Source organism: Pinus tabuliformis, chromosome 6 (genome assembly GCF_031772625.1).
Source record: "Pinus tabuliformis cultivar Carrire ecotype Pingquan chromosome 6, CPIR1, whole genome shotgun sequence".
In the NCBI taxonomy this organism is placed as follows: Eukaryota; Viridiplantae; Streptophyta; class Pinopsida; order Pinales; family Pinaceae; genus Pinus; species Pinus tabuliformis.
This window is the reverse complement of record NC_142292.1, coordinates 117,155,717-117,174,419: the sequence shown is the minus strand read 5'-3', so window position 1 is coordinate 117,174,419 and position 18,703 is coordinate 117,155,717.

Here is an 18,703-nt window from a genome sequence, read left to right as displayed (position 1 = left end):
AATCTTGAAACAGAGAAAAACTATGCTTCAAAGTAGTTTCATTTTTACACAAGCTTGAAACAGAGAAAAAACTGTGCTTGATGCCCCCTAAGCATGACTTCTAGAGTGCATGCCCCCCAGCTTCATTTCATTCAACCAGTTGGATGAAATGAAGGTTGAGTTACGAGATCATTTGAAAGACTGGACCTAAAACAAAAAACTGAAATAACTAACCTAAATATACAACTTAACATCTATGAGATCTAGTCAAACTCTCGACTCAATTAGAGGAGGATTTGTTTCATTTTTTAACGAGCTTGACACAGGAAAAGAACTATGCTCGGATTCGGTTTCATTTTTACGCAAGCTTGAAACGAAAAACTATGCTTGTTATAAGTTCACATGCCCCCAGCATAATGACGCAAAACGAGGTACATGCCCCCCAAGCTTCATTGCATTCAATGAGGTGGATGGAATGAAGCTTTACTTTCAAGATCTTGGAAAGACTTGTGGGAGTTGTTTCATTTTTTAGTGAGGTTGACACAGGAAAAGAACTATCCTCAAAACCCTTGTTTCATTTTTTAAACGAGCTTGACGCAAGATAAGGAACTATGCTCATAACTACTCTCTACAATCTACCTAACAAAAAAAAAACTCTACTCTAAAAACCTTGATTCATTTTTTGACGAGCTTGACACAAGATAAGGAACTATGCTCATAAAATCCTTGATTCATTTTTTAACGAGCTTGACACAAGACAAGGAACTTTGCTCGTGACTACTCTCTAAAATCTACCTATCTAACCTATCCTTGTTTCATTTTTTAACGAGCTTGACACAAGATAAGGAACTATGCTCAAGAAGTTCGCATGCCCCCAGCATAATGACGCAAATCAAGGTACATGCCCCCCAAGCTTCATTTCATTCAACCAGTTGGATGGAATGAAGCTTTACTTTCAAGATCTTGTAAAGATTCGACTTGAAAAGGGAGTTGTTTAATTTTTTAACGAGGTTGACACAAGAAAAGAACTGTCCTCATACTCACTGATTCATTTTCTAACGAGGTCGACACAGTAAAAGGAACTTTCCTCACAGTCACTGATTCATTTTTTAACGAGGTCGACACAGTAAAAGGAAGTTTCCTCGTAACCGCCTATTTCATTTTTTAACGAGGTTGATACAGGAAAAAACTATCCTCGCACTAACTGATTCATTTTTTAACGAGGTTGACACAGTAAAAGGAACTTTCCTCAGAATCCTACTTTCTACAATCTACCTACATATCCTAAAATCTAGCTGATTCATTTTTTAATGAGGTTGACTCAGTAAATGAACTATCCTCATGCTAGCCTGTTTCATTTTTAAACGAGGTTGATACAAGAAAAAACTATCCTCGTGGACACGTGTTTCATTTTTAAGGAGGTTGAGACAGGAAGAAACTATCCTCGCACACACTGATTCATTTTTTAACGAGGTTGACACAGTAAAAGGAACTTTCCTCACTACATTGATCATGGCTTCCAACTAGAAGAAAGACATGTCAATGGACACACCTTGATCATGGCTTCCAAGAGGTCTTCATCAGAAGGAAGAATACTTCTTTGGAAGGAACACATGTCAAGGGACTCAAAAGGGATAAGAACATCGTGTTCATGTAATCCCATAGAGTTTTCCATGTCAATTACCGGATCTAAATCAAAGGAAGATGAGCAAACAATGAGAGGCTCACTTTCATCGGTAACTGAAAACATGGGACCAGTTGCCACATAATTAACCCGTGGCAGGGTAGATACCACTTTAGAATCAGGAACATTTAGGGGTGTCATATTATTGGTAGTTGAAACAAGACTAGGGAACGAAAGCTGGTCTACAGTCACAATACTGCCATTGTGAGGGAAAGACATCACGCGAAAGAGTGTCGATACGACAGCTTTCATTGCATAAACATAGTCTCGCCCAAGGAGTAAATTGAAATCCAAGGGACCTCGAACTACCATAAGATCAATACAGACAGTTTTACCTTCCAAGGTAATAGAAAACTTAGGAAGGATCCCTAAAGGTTCACTAATGGTTCTGTTAAAAGCTTTCAGATTCTGCGTAATAGGCGCAAGCTGAGGGGAACCCAAAGCTTTCCAAACAGTTGAGGATAAAATACTAACAGAAGCACCTTCATCTACCTGAGTACGGTGTATGTCCCTACCACCAGCCTTGACAATGATTTGGAAAGGGATGGAGGAAGGAAGACGAGGTTCTGTCAGTCTATTCCAATCAAAGGAAAAGACCTCAGTACTTGGAGGGGGTTCTGTAGAAACAGGTGAAATGCCCCCCGGCATAGAAGAATCTGATGTAACAAGAAGAACGTCAGCGGTATGAAATTTACTCTCGAAAGGGAGAGTGTGATCGACAGAATGTGAAGTTGAATCGACCACTTGATCAACTAATTGATCATCAACCTGAGTGACATGAGTTTCACTCTCCAATGGAAGAGTGTGATCGACTGTACTTGAAATTAGATCAATCACTCCGTCAGTTGACGGTAGGTTGGGAGAAAGTTTACGGTAACCAGTTGGAAATTCTTGCTGTGGAACAGTAAGGTTTTCCAACAATGTTGAGGCTTCATCCATGTGAGGGCAAATGTGAGTTTGATGACTGCCTTTGCATAACTTACAAGGAAACCTAACTTTACCCTTTTTCCCAGGAACCTGACTATCACTGGTTGATGGATCAACGGAAAGTTGATGAGATTTTTCTGACCATACTTCCAAGACCTTTGGAATACCAGGACAATTGACAAGGAAGTGGTCACCCTTACAAAGCCTGCAAGGGTATTTGGGTTTACGATGCATGTCGGAATTTTCCTCAACACAACTAACACTTACAGTCGTGGTTGGTTGGTTGACTTCTTTCTTATCTTGCTTCTTCTTCTTCTTTTTCTTCTTCCCTTTCTTCTTCTTTTTAGACACCTGGTTACTAGCATCAAGGCTTTTACCAGGCGAAGAGGAAGAAATGGAGGAAGAAAAATTAGGCGAAGAAGGTAAAGGGTCAACAGAAGGTTGGTGATGTTGAGATGGTGAACTCTGTGGAGGTGAAGCATTCGGTTGAGGTGGAACAATTGGAGTATTTTGGGCCAACGAAGTTGAAAATAACCATATCGGTAAACCTATTGTAAATCCAGGTAATGACAAAGTAGCCATATAAGGAGGACCAACATTTCCAAAGTAAGGAAAAGTACTAGGATTCTCGTTAGGAGGGGTTCCTAGGTTGGTAAATTCCGGAACATTTGCCATTATATTCAACTTCAGTGAATTTTATTAACAATTTTTAAAACTAAAAATTAACAATTCACAATTCACACCTAACAATTAAAATTCACAATTCACACCTATGGTCTCTAAAAGTAAAAACAAACAAATTAACACGCGCTATCAAATCTAGGAGTCAAACCACACACAAACAGTAACTTTCTGGACCGAAAACACTAGTTGGTGATGAAATCCAACATCACAGAATTCAGTACAGAAATGGCGGGTGGAACAGTTACCCCGGCAACCTGCTTAATGAATAGACTGGCACAAGTTCCTCCACTTTAACCGTCTCGAGTGAAGTGAACCCCCCAGAAAATCCAAGTGAGTCTAGCCGACGTCTGCTCCAGGTACAGTGGGATCTTCCCTCCACCGTCACCTCGGGTAGAATCCTAAAGATAATGGTCACTAAGGTTACCAACAGCAACAAATATACCTGGGGGAACAGTCTACGACCCGATAGCACGCAAGGGCAGAGTAACAAGCTCAATCCCCTTGCCGGCTCCTTGACAATAATCCAAGGTTTACCGACAAGTGACCCCAGGCTCCTCGACAATAATCTGAGGTTTACCGTTTGTAGTACGTGCGTATCTGGCGTCTTTCCCAATGAAGGAGGATTGATCCCCTCACTGGTTCGGACACGGTCTCGTGCTTCTCCTTTAAGAGGAGCTTTCCCAGAGTACAAATGAAACAGTTGGATTTATCCTACCACAAGATGAGCTACTTGTTTGGTTTACTGTCTTGGATTGTTAACTAGATCCTAATCCAAGACACTAGCCTAAGCTAGTTGGTGTATCAGAGCCCTAGAAATGTAAAAATTACTAGATGAATTTTAATTAAGCGTTGTGTTATTAAGGTTGTTATTACTCAAATGGGTAAATGGATACGAAACCAATGGTGTTATGACCCGACTCAACTGAATGCAATCGAATATGATAATGTAATCTTTTCAATTCGATGAATCCTAACTAAAGTAAGGAGAGAGTTTCCATTCACTTCCAACAATGCAAAAATTGATCACTAAGAGAAAATATAACAAATTCTCTAATGCACTAATTTCATCAAGAAAAACTAATGCAAATCAATTCCCAAACAGTTTTTAATTTTTTTGTGTAAATTCAAATCAAAGAAAACTGATCTAAATCTACAATTGATTTTTCAGAACGTAAACGATGCAATTGTAATCTATGCACAATTCACTTGAAAAGTATGCAAATGTAATCTATGCACATTTTTCATTCATATTCTGAAAATGAGAATTCTAATTATGCAAATGTGATCTATGCAAGAGAATTCTCAAACACAAGATGATTCTAATGTAATCTAAGAACCAATCAAGTGCAAGTTGAGAAAATTGGGTGAGAGTTCCAAAGATCAAAAAATAAAAACACTCAAAGGCGATTAACACTCATACACAATTTAGCCCCCCCCCCCCCCCCCCCCCGGCGAATGAGGGGGAAATTTTTTTGCAAAAACAAAAGCAAAAAGATGCAAAATTGTGAAAAGACTGAGATAAACCTCCAAGTAATGACCAAAGGAAATCAAATTTAGAATTTCTCAAAAAAGAGACTCAAAACACCCAATTGATGAAAGCTTAGAGCAGGAATGCCAATGAAACAAGCTTAGATGAAGATCTCTGACAGGTAACCAGTGGATCTGGGCAGTAAAAACAAATTAAAAACAAAATCTAAGGAGCAAAAAAGCAAAAATTGAAATTTTCTCAAAATTGACAGGGGTACGCAGGTCATCTGTTCACACAGGTGCGGGTACGCTCTGTGCGCAAAGCCGCAGTGCGTACAAGTACGCACTGTGCCTAACTCAGAGGCTGCGTACTGCTGGCAAAGCTAAGAAAAATAAAAAACTAATTTGACCCTAAGCTAACCCACCCAAATACACAGTCAGACAGCCAAAAATCAGAAAACAAGCAATTTTTCTCAGATCAAAATAACAAATCAAAAAGAACTCAAACACATTCATGGATTCCCCAGCGGAGTCGCCATTTTGTCAGGCGGAAAGAGTCGATAGTGCGGACACAACCAACCTCCCTAGGAGCCTAAGACTCTCTAGTGACAAACAAGACAAATAAGAGCAATCCTTCTCTAAACATGCATTTACTATATAAGAAATCAAGTGTTTAGATCCTACCTGTAGTCCAACGTTGTTGTAGCAGTCCAGCCTCGCTGATCCGGATGAGCTCCTCCTTCACTTCGAAACCTGCATTCACTAACAATCAAATGATTAAATAGCACTTGATAATCTCATAAAATAAAACATATTTAACATATAGACCAAGGAGTATATGAAACAACTCATAAATAACAAGTTATTGAGAAGAATGGACTCATTTGCATTAATAGGAAACAAAAGGAACAATTACAACCTGAGCCTTGGTGTTGTGCAAGTCCCTCCCAGGGTCCATCAAGAGTTCTCCTTTACTTTGACAAAGCTCACCCACTTCCAAATGGAACAAGTAAGGATGGGAATCTATCCTCACAAGCTTCTAAATGGGAGTCCTAATTCCTGCAGCATCTACCCTTAGAAATGTTTAGCTTTCAACCTCCTCCTCCTTCTGGCCCAATGCCTGTATTTATAGTGCTGAAGAGGAAGTTAATCAGGTCCACCATCAATGGGATAATCCCCTCTTTGGATGGGATAGCTCCTCTCTTGATGGGATAAGTTCCTCTTTCATAGGGGTACATGAACCATCTGGAGGCGCTCAATACACATCAAACAACCTTCTAGAATGCTCTAGAAATGACCACAAGTAACATTTTTGGAGTGAAACTTGCGCCTTTTGACCTTTACAGGAGTACGCACCCATTGCTTTACATACAGAGCGTACAAGTACGCAGGTATTGTGAACTTGAAGTGCGTACACGCAGGTAAGGCTAAGAGAAACTGTGTACCCAGAGATATATAGATTTTTAATGACTTTCTCTCTTTCTTGAAGTTTGACATGGAGAGCAGAGGTATGAGGCTTGCCAAGGAGGATAGTATGACAGTTGATGGAGCCATACTAACTGCAAATAGTCATGGTGACAAATTTTAGTGTAACAGGCCTTCCTTCTACTAATCATAAACATGACTGCGTTTTCGTGGTTGTCGACAGATTCTCTAAGATGGCCATCATGGTGCCCTGCAAGAAGAGTACCACAGCTAAGATCTTTTTTGAGTGAGTGTGGGTACACTTTGGGATCCCACATTCCATTATTTTATATCGAAACAACAGATTCCTAAGTGAATTTTGGTTAAGTCTTTGGTTGATGTTGGATACTAAACTTACAAAGTCCACGACATTCCACCCCCAAACTAATGGCCAAACAGAGGTCGTCAATAGGATGATCGTACACATTCTGTGTATGTACAACTCGAAGCATCCACACATATGGGATGAAATCCTCCCCTATGTCCATCACAACTACAACAAATCTCTCCATAGCTCAACGGGTCATAGCACCTTTCAGGTAGGGATGGGATTTCAGCCATTAGTCCCATTGATGTGGCCATACCATTTGTAGCTACTCAGGCAGATTCGTCTGACATTCAGTTCGAAGCCGACAGGGCTAAAAACTTCATTGAGTGCATTCAACACATCCGCCAGCAGGTCCATGATATATTGGACATAGCCAATGTTAAGTGCAAGCATCGCCATGATCAACATCGAGGGTCGCACAAGTTCTAGTGGGGCGACAAATTTTGGTGACATTTGCAGAAGGAACACCTCGTCGGACCCCATCAAAAGCTTTGCCCACTCCGATATGGGCCATACACCATCACCAAGGTTGTAGGGGATAATTCCTTCGAGCTCAGCATCCCACCATTCCTTGGTCAGCACCCAGTGTTCAATGTAGACCACCTTCGGCCATACTTTCCACCATTGTTGGAAACATGTGACATTGCATAACAACTCACACCAAAAGAGATAAACTTGGATTGCATGGAATATACCACAACTTATCAGCTCATGGACATGTAGATCAAGAACACTCGCCAACAGAGGATCCAGCTATATCGATTTGTCAAAGTAGGCCAACTCCTTCACTAGGGCAAGTGGTTCACTAGGGAACATGTTCAACAGAAATTTCCTCGCCTCATGGAGGCTCTGCACACAATGAGGACCATTGCTTCCTAAGAAGGGAGGACTGATCCATGTGGATATTGGTGGCCACCCACCTATTCCACCTAGACCTCCAGTCGGTTTTATATGTTTCCTTGTTTATTTCAGCATTTACTATTTTTAGCAGTTTATCGGGTCTTGAACTCCCAGAGAAATTTTGAACCCCTAAACGAAGTTTTTTGGAGGTCTAAAACAAGCCCATGCTTACCACAAATATTTTAGTACTCGGAGAGAGCTTTCCAACAAGGTATCATACACGCCAAACGAAGATAATATGACCAAGTTACGACCCCGGGAAGTTGGTTACCCAACTAACCCTAACAGGGCCCATAAACTCTTGTTGTTACATCTCCTGGAGTTAGGCTTTTGGTTGTTTAGGGTTTTCCCTTATTGTTCACTAATAAATAGGCCTTTGAGCCTCATTTTAACATAGATCATAGGCACGTAGCTACCAAATCTCTTCTCAGATATAAGCTACCATCGCCAGATCTAGTTTATTTCCATTATGTTTGTAAACATATTTCTGTATTTTGATATTAATGAAATGAAGTATTATTTTTGTTGCATCTTTGTATTTATGGTTATATCTGTAATTTTTTGTGGTCCTATTTAAGTTCGGATTAGTTGGTCACCTACAGGTTTCTCCCCTTTGCACCTGCGTTGGTTCTAGAAATTTGGGAAAAAGAGATGAATTCTGGAAGCCTCCTCTTCGAGAAGCTTCTAGAATTTGTTACAAGCATTTACCTCTGATAAAAAATTTGGATCCTCTCCTACCCTACTTTGGGTTTTCCATCCATTATCCTTTAATCCCATCCTCCCGTCAAAGGTGGATCAAAAACCTTAGATTGGTAATTGGATAAGAATTCCCAACTTACCCCACTCCTCTATATATTTACAACCTTCCATATGCAAGGGGTTGACTTTTGGAAAGTGATATTACCCTTATGTTGTTATGGTGATAGGTTTCATTTCATGCATTTAGGGTAACTGGAGGTGCAAATTGTGACAAGGAAAGGACAAGTCAGCCTTGGAGGAGCTCTTCTACAAGATCAACGCCTATTTATGGTTGCAAACTCCTTACATTTATCTTAATGCAAAGAATTATCTGTATTCCTATATGTGATGTTGTTATTTCCTGTATTTCAATACCATGTTGATCTATTGAATCAAGTATTTAGATGATACTACATAGACCTTGTAGTTTCTTGGCTTGTGTTATCTGACTGTGCAGGTTCTAATTTTGGAAATCGGGGCTAGAATTGGAGCATTCAAGCTAAAGAAGGAGTGAAGCCCGCGATGGATTCCAGGTGGGATTCATTCCTTCATCTATTTACTTTAATGAAATCATTGGGTTCCCTGTCTCTTTGTTATTCTAGGTTAGCCACAAAACCTAGGGGAGATACTTTTGTCCACAAATCGTAAATCTCGTATAAAAATGTTGTTGGAGTAAATTCCAACAAAGGAACATGATGCAAATATTTTGACAAAGGAATTGTCAAAATGAAAGTTCGAGTTCCATAAAGGCAGGATCAAGGTAACTGATAATCCCTTTCTTGTTGAGAGGGGGAGTTGAAAATGGCAACAAGAAAATCTTGATTAATTTTCCCTTGAATTAAATTATGAGAAAATTGTAATTCCACATCACAAGACGACAAGAATGAGTTAACTAAGTTAATTTTACTTAGTTGGATCAGTTAATTTGAGTTGAGAGCCTAACTTGAGTCATGTGCAGTGGTTCCTAAATTTTAGGAGCCTAGGTTGAGTTAAATTTGAGTTGTAATAGTTTAATTCAGTAAAACTGAGTTAATATCAGTTAAAATAGTTCCAACTGTTGGAGGAACTAGTAGGAGGTCTAGCAATGGGGTGCAACTTCATGTGTTTCACTAGTTAACTGATAAATCAACCATAATTAACTCATGCATGCATGAAATTTGAGTTACCGAGTTGAGATTGGAGTTCAAGGGCAGTGTACTATTAGTTGTATAATTTTCTGAGTTGTACAGGTGGTGCGTGTAGTTAGAGAAGGGCCTATAGGGATTGCAAAATTCTAATTGAGAATTTCCCTAATTAATAGGGGATAATTCCCAAGGAAAGAACACACGGAAATAGGATCTTGGCAAGCAACATAATTGTCTAAGTATTGGTCAGAGTCAGCTTGTGAGGCAGTGAGATAGATTATACTTGTGCAGAGATTGTTTAGGCTTGAACAAGCATTGTATTTCTTCTCTATTTTTCTAATCTAATGCAATAAAGATAGGAAGGGATTTTGAGCAACAAGCTTTCCCCTTAGATAAATCTCTAATCATATGTGATTGAATCTTTTCTCATGTTTATGTTGTGATTTCTCAATCGATTAATTGTTTCCACTGATGAGTAGAGTAGATTCAAGTCTTTTGTTTTAGCATATTACATAAACAATTTGAATCTACAAGGAATTTCTATAGAGAGTGTGACAAATTGAATGTTGCCCTTTTGTCAAAATGATTTTACATAAAAAAAAAATCTAGGAAAAACATTTAGCATGTTAAATTTTATCTTCTTTCTCTCTCGTCCATGAATTTCCTTTACTATTCCACCAACATGTTACTTTTATTAAAATAATAAAGAGAAAAAGAAAAAAAATGATTGGATACCAACATATTTGGGCTATGCTAAGTAATCTAATGAAGGAAAGTCAAAATAACAAGAAAAAAATTAAGGCCTACATCAACAACTAAGAAAGGTAATTAACTGACTCTATTCTATGCTACTCCTATCCTATATTACATTGCTAAAAATAAACTAGGTAAAATTTAAATGCCAATGCAGCCATTGATGTGACTCCAAACTTTCAATTACATGTACATCACAAATTATCAACAGAAGTTGGAGCAATCTAACATAAGAAAATAAAAGAATTATATTAATAAGCATTATATCATTCATAAACAAGATAACATTATTCTTTTATAAGAAATCTTATTGGGAAAGAATCCCACAACCATATCTCTATTCTAACATAATATATACAATGATTGATGTATAATTATCAGAAGGAGTTTACAAATGTGTGACATACCTCATGGTAATTATGTACATAATTGATTTGAAAAGAACCTAGTTAGAGAATCTTAATATTTGTTGGGTGTGGAGCCTGATTATCTTCTTGATTTAGAGGTTTTGTTTCAATCGCATGTGGATCCCAATCCCCGACGAAGGGGGGGTGTTGGGGGGGTTTCCCCACCACTATTGCTACCAAGTGGGTCCGGGGGGTGGCAACAATGTCCTAGCCCCCCCTGGTGAGGGTTCGGGGGCAGCACCCCCAAAGCAAAAAATAGATGAAAAAATGCCTTGTAAAATATTGTAATTTCGTATTCAATATGGGTTGTTCATTAGGAAAAAGATATGACGGTAGAATTTGTTTTAATTTAGGGTTTTTTTCCCTAGAACTCAACCCTCAGTTTACATGAGGGAATTATATTACGCTTGTGTATTATTATTATTATGTGCGAGAAAGAGAGAGGAGACTGTGTAAGAGCGAAGATGAAATTACAACGAATTTGTTGTAAGTTGTATCTCTTCATTTTGTTGGATAATATAAAAGGAAGGCTTGGTTGTTTTTCCATGGACGTATCCCAAATTGGGTGAACCACGTATATATATATCTCTTGTTTTATGCTTTGTTGTGTTTGTGATTCTGTAATATTTTATGTGTTCCATTTCTCTGTTAATTTATTTATAACAACTGGTATCAGAGTCGAAGGTTTATTTCAATGATAAACTCGTAGGAAGAAGGGTTTCTGGTTCGAGTGGGAGAAATGGTGGAAGATGGTAGATTATGGTTGAAAAAATCAACGACCAAAGCTACCAGCTATGGAAGATACAAATGTTCTATTATTTGTATTATAAATATCTTTACCTACCATTGAGCAGTTTATCAAAGAAGCCGACGAGTATGACGGAAAAAGAATGGGATATTCTTGATAGAAAGACACTAGGAACAATATGGCTATGTCTTGCAATGTCGGTGGCATTCAAATTTTCAAAGGAAATGACAATAGAGGGTCTAATGATGACATTGGCAAAACTATATGAAAAAACCTGGCCCTCAAAAAAGGTATTTCTTATGAAGCGTTTATTTAATATGAATATGTCATAAGGTGGGTTTTTTATTGATCATTTAAATGAATTTGACACGGTTACGAGTCAGTTAAGTTCTGTAGGGATAAATTTTGATGACGAACTTAGGGCTCTATTGTTTTTTTGCTCATAGCAAAAAAATTGGAATGGCTTAATCATGGCTATTAGCAACTATGTCTCTAGATCTAATACTTTAAAGTTTCATGATGTTGTTGGTGCCATCCTTAGCGAGGAAATGTGACGGAAAAGCTCTAGTGAGACATCAAATAATGCTTTGACTGCAAATACTAGGGGAAGAAAAATGGAAAGAGGAAGGAGCCCAGGAAATCACGGTAAGTCAAGAAAAGGAATATCCAAATCCATATTAGGGATAGTGTGCTGGAAATGTGGGAATAAGGGACATATGAAGGAACAATGTAAGTCTCAGAAGGGAAAAAAATAGATGTACAACATGACAACAATCATGAAGTGAATTTAACACGTGATGTGTTGCAAGATGCACTATTTCTTTCATTAGAAACTATTATTGATGCTTGGGTAGTAGATTCAAGGGATTCATTCCATGCCACACTTGATAGAAAATATTTTCATGACTATGTTCAAGGAGATTTTTTATCATTTCATTTAGGTGATGATAAACCATATAAAATAATTGGAATGGGTAAGGTTTTTATAAAACAACAAAATAGAAACCAATGGTTATTAAAGGAGGTAAGTCATGTTCAAAATCTGAAGAAAAATATAATTTCAATGGGGCAGTTGGGAGGTAATAATTGTGTAACGAAATTTACAGACAAAACCTAGAAGGTCACTAAATGAGCCCTGATAATAGAAAAAGGATAAAAGGTTGTTACATTGTATTTATGTAATGGTATTTCTAATTTTGCTAATGCTTTAACCTCCACATAAGCAGATATGAAATTGTGGCATCATAGGATTGGGCACATGAGTGAGAAGGGGTTGCAAATTCTTCACTCAATAAATTTGTTGCCTGGTTTGAAGCTTGTTGATTTGGATATCTATGATAATTGTGTTTATGGAAAGCATAAGAGAGTCAGATTTCTCAAATTTGGGAAAGAAGAGTTGAAAAATTAGAGCTTGTGCATATAGATGTATGGGGACCTTCTCAAGTATCATCTCTCGATGGCTCTCACTATTATGTTAATTTTATTAATGATGAAACTAGAAAAAAAAAATTGGGTTGATTGTATTCAAAATAAATCTTATGTTTTTTATACTTTTAAGAATTGGAAATATTTGGCTGAGAATGAGACAGGAAAGAAGTTGAAGTGATAAGATCAGATAATGGTTATGAATATTGCAACAAGGATTTTGATAATTACTCTTCAGAGCATGGAATTTGTAGAGAGAAGACAATTCCAAGAACACCACAAGAAAATGGTGTGTCAAAAAGGATGATCAGAGCAATCATGGAGCATGCAAGGTGTATGAGACTGCATCATGATTGCCTTTACAATTTTGGGCAGATATTGTAGATATTGTTGTTTATCTAATAAAAAAAGGAACTTTAAGCTCCTTGGATGGTGGCATTCCAGAGGAGGCATGAACATGTAAAAAGGTAAACTACTCATTTCTAAAGACTTTTGGTTTTGAGGCTTTTGTCCACATTAATAAAGAAAATAGAACAAAGCTTGAGGCAAAATCAAAGAAGTATACCTTCATTGGATATAGTGTTAATGATTTTGGTTATCACTTATATGATTATGAAAACCATAAAATCATCAGGAGTAGAGATGTGGTATTCAATGAAAGGGTCTTGTACAAAGATCAATTGCAGGGAAAGAAACAGGAAAAATAAAATACAGAGTACACATTGATTGATGAGATCACAAAAAAAAGTAAAGGTGTCAGGTAGCAACGACAACAATAATAGAAATAGAAACAACAACAACAGGCACCTCAAACTTTTTCTAGTGTTGTTAGAAGATCTATCAGGATAAGTAGACCCCTTGAATGATATTCTCCTTCATTATATTATGTATTGTTGACTTATTCTAGTGAACCAGAAGGATATGAAGAAGCAATGTAGGTAGAAATGAGGAAGAAGTAGGAGAAATCCATGAAAGAAGAGATGGAATCCTTGGTACATAACTATACTTAGGAGGAGAAACACAAGGTATGTGTTTATTGTAGGTGGAACAACTGTTAGTTGGGTTTCAAAATTACAAAAAATCATTGCACTTTAAACAACAAAAGCAGAGTATGTTGATGCTACATAGCCTAGTAAAGAAATGATTGGGTTGCAAAGGTTTATGGATGAGTTGGGAAAGAAGCAAGAGATAAGCAGATTATATAGTGACAGTCAGAGTGTCATTCATATTGCAAAGAACTCAGTATTTCATTTCTAGAAAAAACAAATACAGCTCAGGTACCATTTCATACGGTCAATTCTCAAATATGGATAGTTGAAGCTAGAAAAGATACACACTAACCAGAAGCCTGCAAATATGTCGACAAAAGTGGTAACCAGGGAGAAACTGAATTTATGCTCAGTTTCAATTTGTCTTCAAGTATGATGGTGAAGATGAGAAACAACCAGGTCCAAGTGGAGCCATTTTCCAACAAGTGAAGCAACGGTGGAGTTGATATAATCAGTCTCCAAGTGGGAGATTGTTGGGTGTGGAGCCTGATTATCTTCCTGGTTCAAAGGATTTGTTTCAGTTGTATGTGGATCCCAAGCCCCGACGAGGGGTGTGGGGAGCCTTTCCCCCACACTATTCCTACCAGGGGGGCAACAAAAATTTCCTAGGTCCCCCCATGGCGAGGGTTGCCCTTGAAGCAAAAAATAGATGAAAAATTGCCTTGTAAAATATTGTAATTTCGTAGTCAATATGGTTCGTTCATTAGGTGAAATATATAATGGTAGAAGTTATGTTAATTTAGGATTTTGTCCCTAGAAGTGTTGGGCGGCGGATCCCCCCATAGTGGTTTTTGGGGCTTGAAGCTCGAATTTTGGTCAAGTGTAATGTAAAGACCCCGCGAAATGCGGGCCTGAAGCGCAAGAGTCTAGGGTTGTCTGCCCTAAGATAATGTGATTTAATGTAAAGTGTGTTGGCCTACCCATGGTCCGCGGACCATGGGATTATATAAATAGAGCAAGGCTCTAAGTGTGGATTCAGTCTTAAGTTTTGGATGATGAATGAGCTCTGAGTCTATAAATCTAAGTCTTGGGTTGTAGTAGTAGGAAGAGGCTGTGCAGCTGAGTGCACAGAGGCCTAGTAGAGTCCGCAGCTGTGTGTGTGAACCCTTGTAACTGAGTGCGTAGGGCAAAGTTGGGATTGTACTTGGACAGAGAATTAATAAAAGAAAAGTTGATTCTGGAATATTCTGTGTCTATGCTTCTATTATATTTATGCATCTCTTTACAGTTTTATGATTGCGTGCACTTGTTATGAATGTTGAATGATTAATGAGAATATTGGGCCCACATAATTAAGTTAAGATCTATAATAATAGCACAGTAAGGAATAAGGATCTAGACAACACCTCTTCGTGCTCTTTACAGAGCTACGCAGAAGCAGTTGCACAAGGTGTGAAGGACAGACAGCTGCGTGAAGCAGCGCAAGCACGTGGGTTCGGTTCGTGAACTTCCTAGACTTCATCAAGACATCCCTAGGGTGTGGAAACCTGGTTCCAGCACCCTCCCATACTACCTCGAGTGAGACCTCAGTTCGCGCATTGCGGACTGTTGCTGAAAGGGCCGGTAGTTTCGAGATTAGTTTGGCTAAATCACTTCTAAACCTGGGTCAGGCCACAACAAGCCAACAAGAAGGAAACCCTCATTTTATATGAGGGAATTTTATTGTGATTATGTATTATTATTTTGTGCGAAAAAGAGAGAGGAGATTGTGTGACAGCGAAGAGGAAATTACAACATATTTTTTGTAGGTTGTATCTCTTCATTTTGTTGGATAATATGAAAGGAATGCATGGTTGTTTCTCCATGGACGTAGCCCAAATTGGGTGAACCACATTGTTGGGCATGGAATCCCCCAACAACATGTTTTGGGGCTCAAAGCCCAAGTTTTGAGTATTATTGTTGTAAAGACTGTGAATTGCAGGCGCAAAGTGCAAATTGTATGTTAGAGTCATAGGGTTGTCCGCCCTAAGTTTTGAATGTAGTGTCCACCTACCCATGCTTTGTGGACCATGAGATTGTATAAATAGAGCAAGGCTCTATGTTTTAAAGAAAAAGGGAGATACATGCAGAAATGAATGGAGTCTAGAAGATAGCGAGCATAGAGTAAGAGTCTAAGTGCTTTGGGTCGTAGTCGTAGGAAGAGGCTCTACAGCTGAGTGCATAGAGGCCTAGTAGAGTCCGCAACTAAGTGCGCAGGGTGGAATCGAGTCTGTAACTAAGGAAGAAGAATAATAAAGAGAAGTTTGATTCCAAATCTTGTGTATATATTCTTGTGCTATTTCCTGTTTAATTATATTGTTTTCTTTATCGCACGCACTTATATGTATACTAAACACCGTTAAGTATAACTAGACACATACAGATACGCTAAATTGAGCACTAATATTGGGTTAATAACAAGGATTGGGGTAATAACATTATTTGAGCCCTGGGTAGGGTTGCGCGAAGGCAGCATCATAGGCTGCGAGGGATAGACAGGTACGCATAGGGACGTACACGCAGGGTCAAACCGCAGACCACTTTAAACCATCAGACATCTCCAGGGTGAGGAAACCTGGTTCTAGCACCCTCCCATTCTACTTCGAGTGAGACCTCAGACCACGCTCCGCGGAATGTTGCCGAAAGGGCCAGCAGTACCGAGATTTGTTTGGCTAAATCACTTCTGAACTTGGGTCAAGCCCCATAAGCCAACAAATGGTTCCGTTGCCGGGACCAGGATCTGCATAAGGGATGTCTGATGTCGTTTCACTGGAATCCAACAAAGAAAGAAATCAAAGGGTGGTTGGACAAGAAGATTCACGAGTTCGCGACACAAGAAAACAAGAATCCTTGAGTATCTAAGGAACAGTGGTTGGAGCACTACTTATATACAGAATTCCACAAAATTTTCTTTGCATCCTTTCCGTCTAAGTTGTATGAGTCGATCGTGAGGCTAGCAGACAGTCAGGGAAGGTGTAGGTTCGATAAACCAATCGTGTGGACTCCAGAATTAGTGTGCAAATTAGAAGCATCAGAAGGTAAGATCGCGCGGGCTGTGGATCATTGGCTCGATCGAATTATAGGGGAATTTATCACTGAGTTCACAGTAGATATGACTGTCAGCTACAGTGAGGCGGAACGACGCTTTCTCAAAGGACCGCAAGGTAAGTATATTAAATATTTGAACGCTTGGATTAAGATGTTATTATGTGAAAAGCGGGTTATGTGAATAAATTAATGTTTGGGACTACGCGAAGTGGGAAGATCTACAGAAACAGAAGTAGTGAAGAGTTAGAGACTAGTCGTTTGATTTCACCCTTGTAAGAGAGCGAGGAGGAGCTCAAGAAAGTTTCTCTGAGAAGCGCGATCAGTCTAATAAGGCAGTGAATCTCGTGCATACCCCCCCCCCTACACCACCACTTGCCTCACCGCCGTCACCTCCATCACCACCCACACCACCTTCGCCATCGACACAGTTCAATATGGCAAGTGCGATCAAACTACGGTATTCAGAGGAGTAGGGATTGAAGATCCAGACCAATTCTAGTTCATGGTAAGATCAGTATGGGAAGCACAAGGAGTCATGGATGACAATATAAAGAAGGCTATGTTGGTAAGTGTGTTGCAGGATCACGCATTAACATGGTACATCAAGCATTCTAATGACCATCCAAACGCAGGAATCGCAAAAATCCAGGCCGCGCTGAACAGGGAATTTAGCAGGCCAAAATTAGAGACACAATCAATTATTGGATTTAAGGAGATCACGATGCTCTTGGGCGAGACCCCCTGGGATTTGGACCAAAGACTGAAGAGTATGATTTGCAAATCCAACATGACTTTAACGGATGGACAGCACTGTGCATGGTTTGTAGCGTCATTAACACAGCATTTAAGGGTGGCGTTGTCACAACAAAAGCTATCCACCCAAACCGAAGCCTTGGAGATGGCAATGAAACTGCATGAGACCCCTATACAAGATCCTGGTCTGGGAGTCCAACAAATCCATGCGCAACTGCAAAATTTGGGTGTGAAAATTCAAAGTTTGAAACAGGACAGGACACCTCGTCTAGAGGCGCGCGAGGAGGTATGGTGCATAAAATGCAAAGGCCAGGGGCATGACAAGGATCACTGTCCAGTATTCACTAATTACTTGGCGAGAGGAGGGTCAATGCCATTAAGGCTAGAGGCACAAGTAGGATCGAGCGCAGCGCCTAAATTATAGTGCGCGATCTGTCAGATAGGAGGAAAACATGCTACGGACAATTGTCACCTATTGCAGAAGTATACGCAGACGTCCCAACAATTGTTCTGTAATTTCTGCCGGTCGGTAAGCCATGATGAGCGCACCTGCAGAAGTTATGAGCTAATTATGGATCAGACTCCTGCCTACAGGGTACGGACCAAAACTTGAGCCCTCGACCCAAATGTAGGAATGGCGCACACTAGATTTCAGGGGCGCGGACAAGGTCGAGGTGGAATGGAACCAGGAAAGGGTCGTGGACAAATAATTTGCTACAATTGTGGAGGGCCCGAACACTATGCCCACAATTGTGCGAATCTGACAAGATAATCTTTTTTGTATTGTACTCAGTTTTATCATGAGGTAGAAGACTGCCCTACCTTAATAGCAAGGCTGCATGAAAAAGGGGTACTCCAGCCTCCCCCGACTCAGAATTTGCAAATGATGAGGTCTGAACCACACGAAGAAGACCCAAATGTAAACATAGTGCTCAGAAGTGGTATCACCACCAGAGATGATAAAGGTAAGTAGCCAGAAGAAAGTGTGTGGGTTCGCAAGGCTCCTACAAAGGAACCTGAATTTTATTTGAAGCGAGTGAAGGAGACATTCATGGAAGCTAAGAAGAGCTTCACGGAGGCCTCCACTTTAGGTAGTAAGGATCAACTAGAACCATGGATGGATCCTTCAATGCTCACTACCTTTCTGGAGACATGCATGAAACTATTGCACGATAACAAGGTAGTAAAAGGACTACAGGAACTTATCACTAGGTGTGCGGGGTCAGGAGAACTGTGCGTGGTCTGG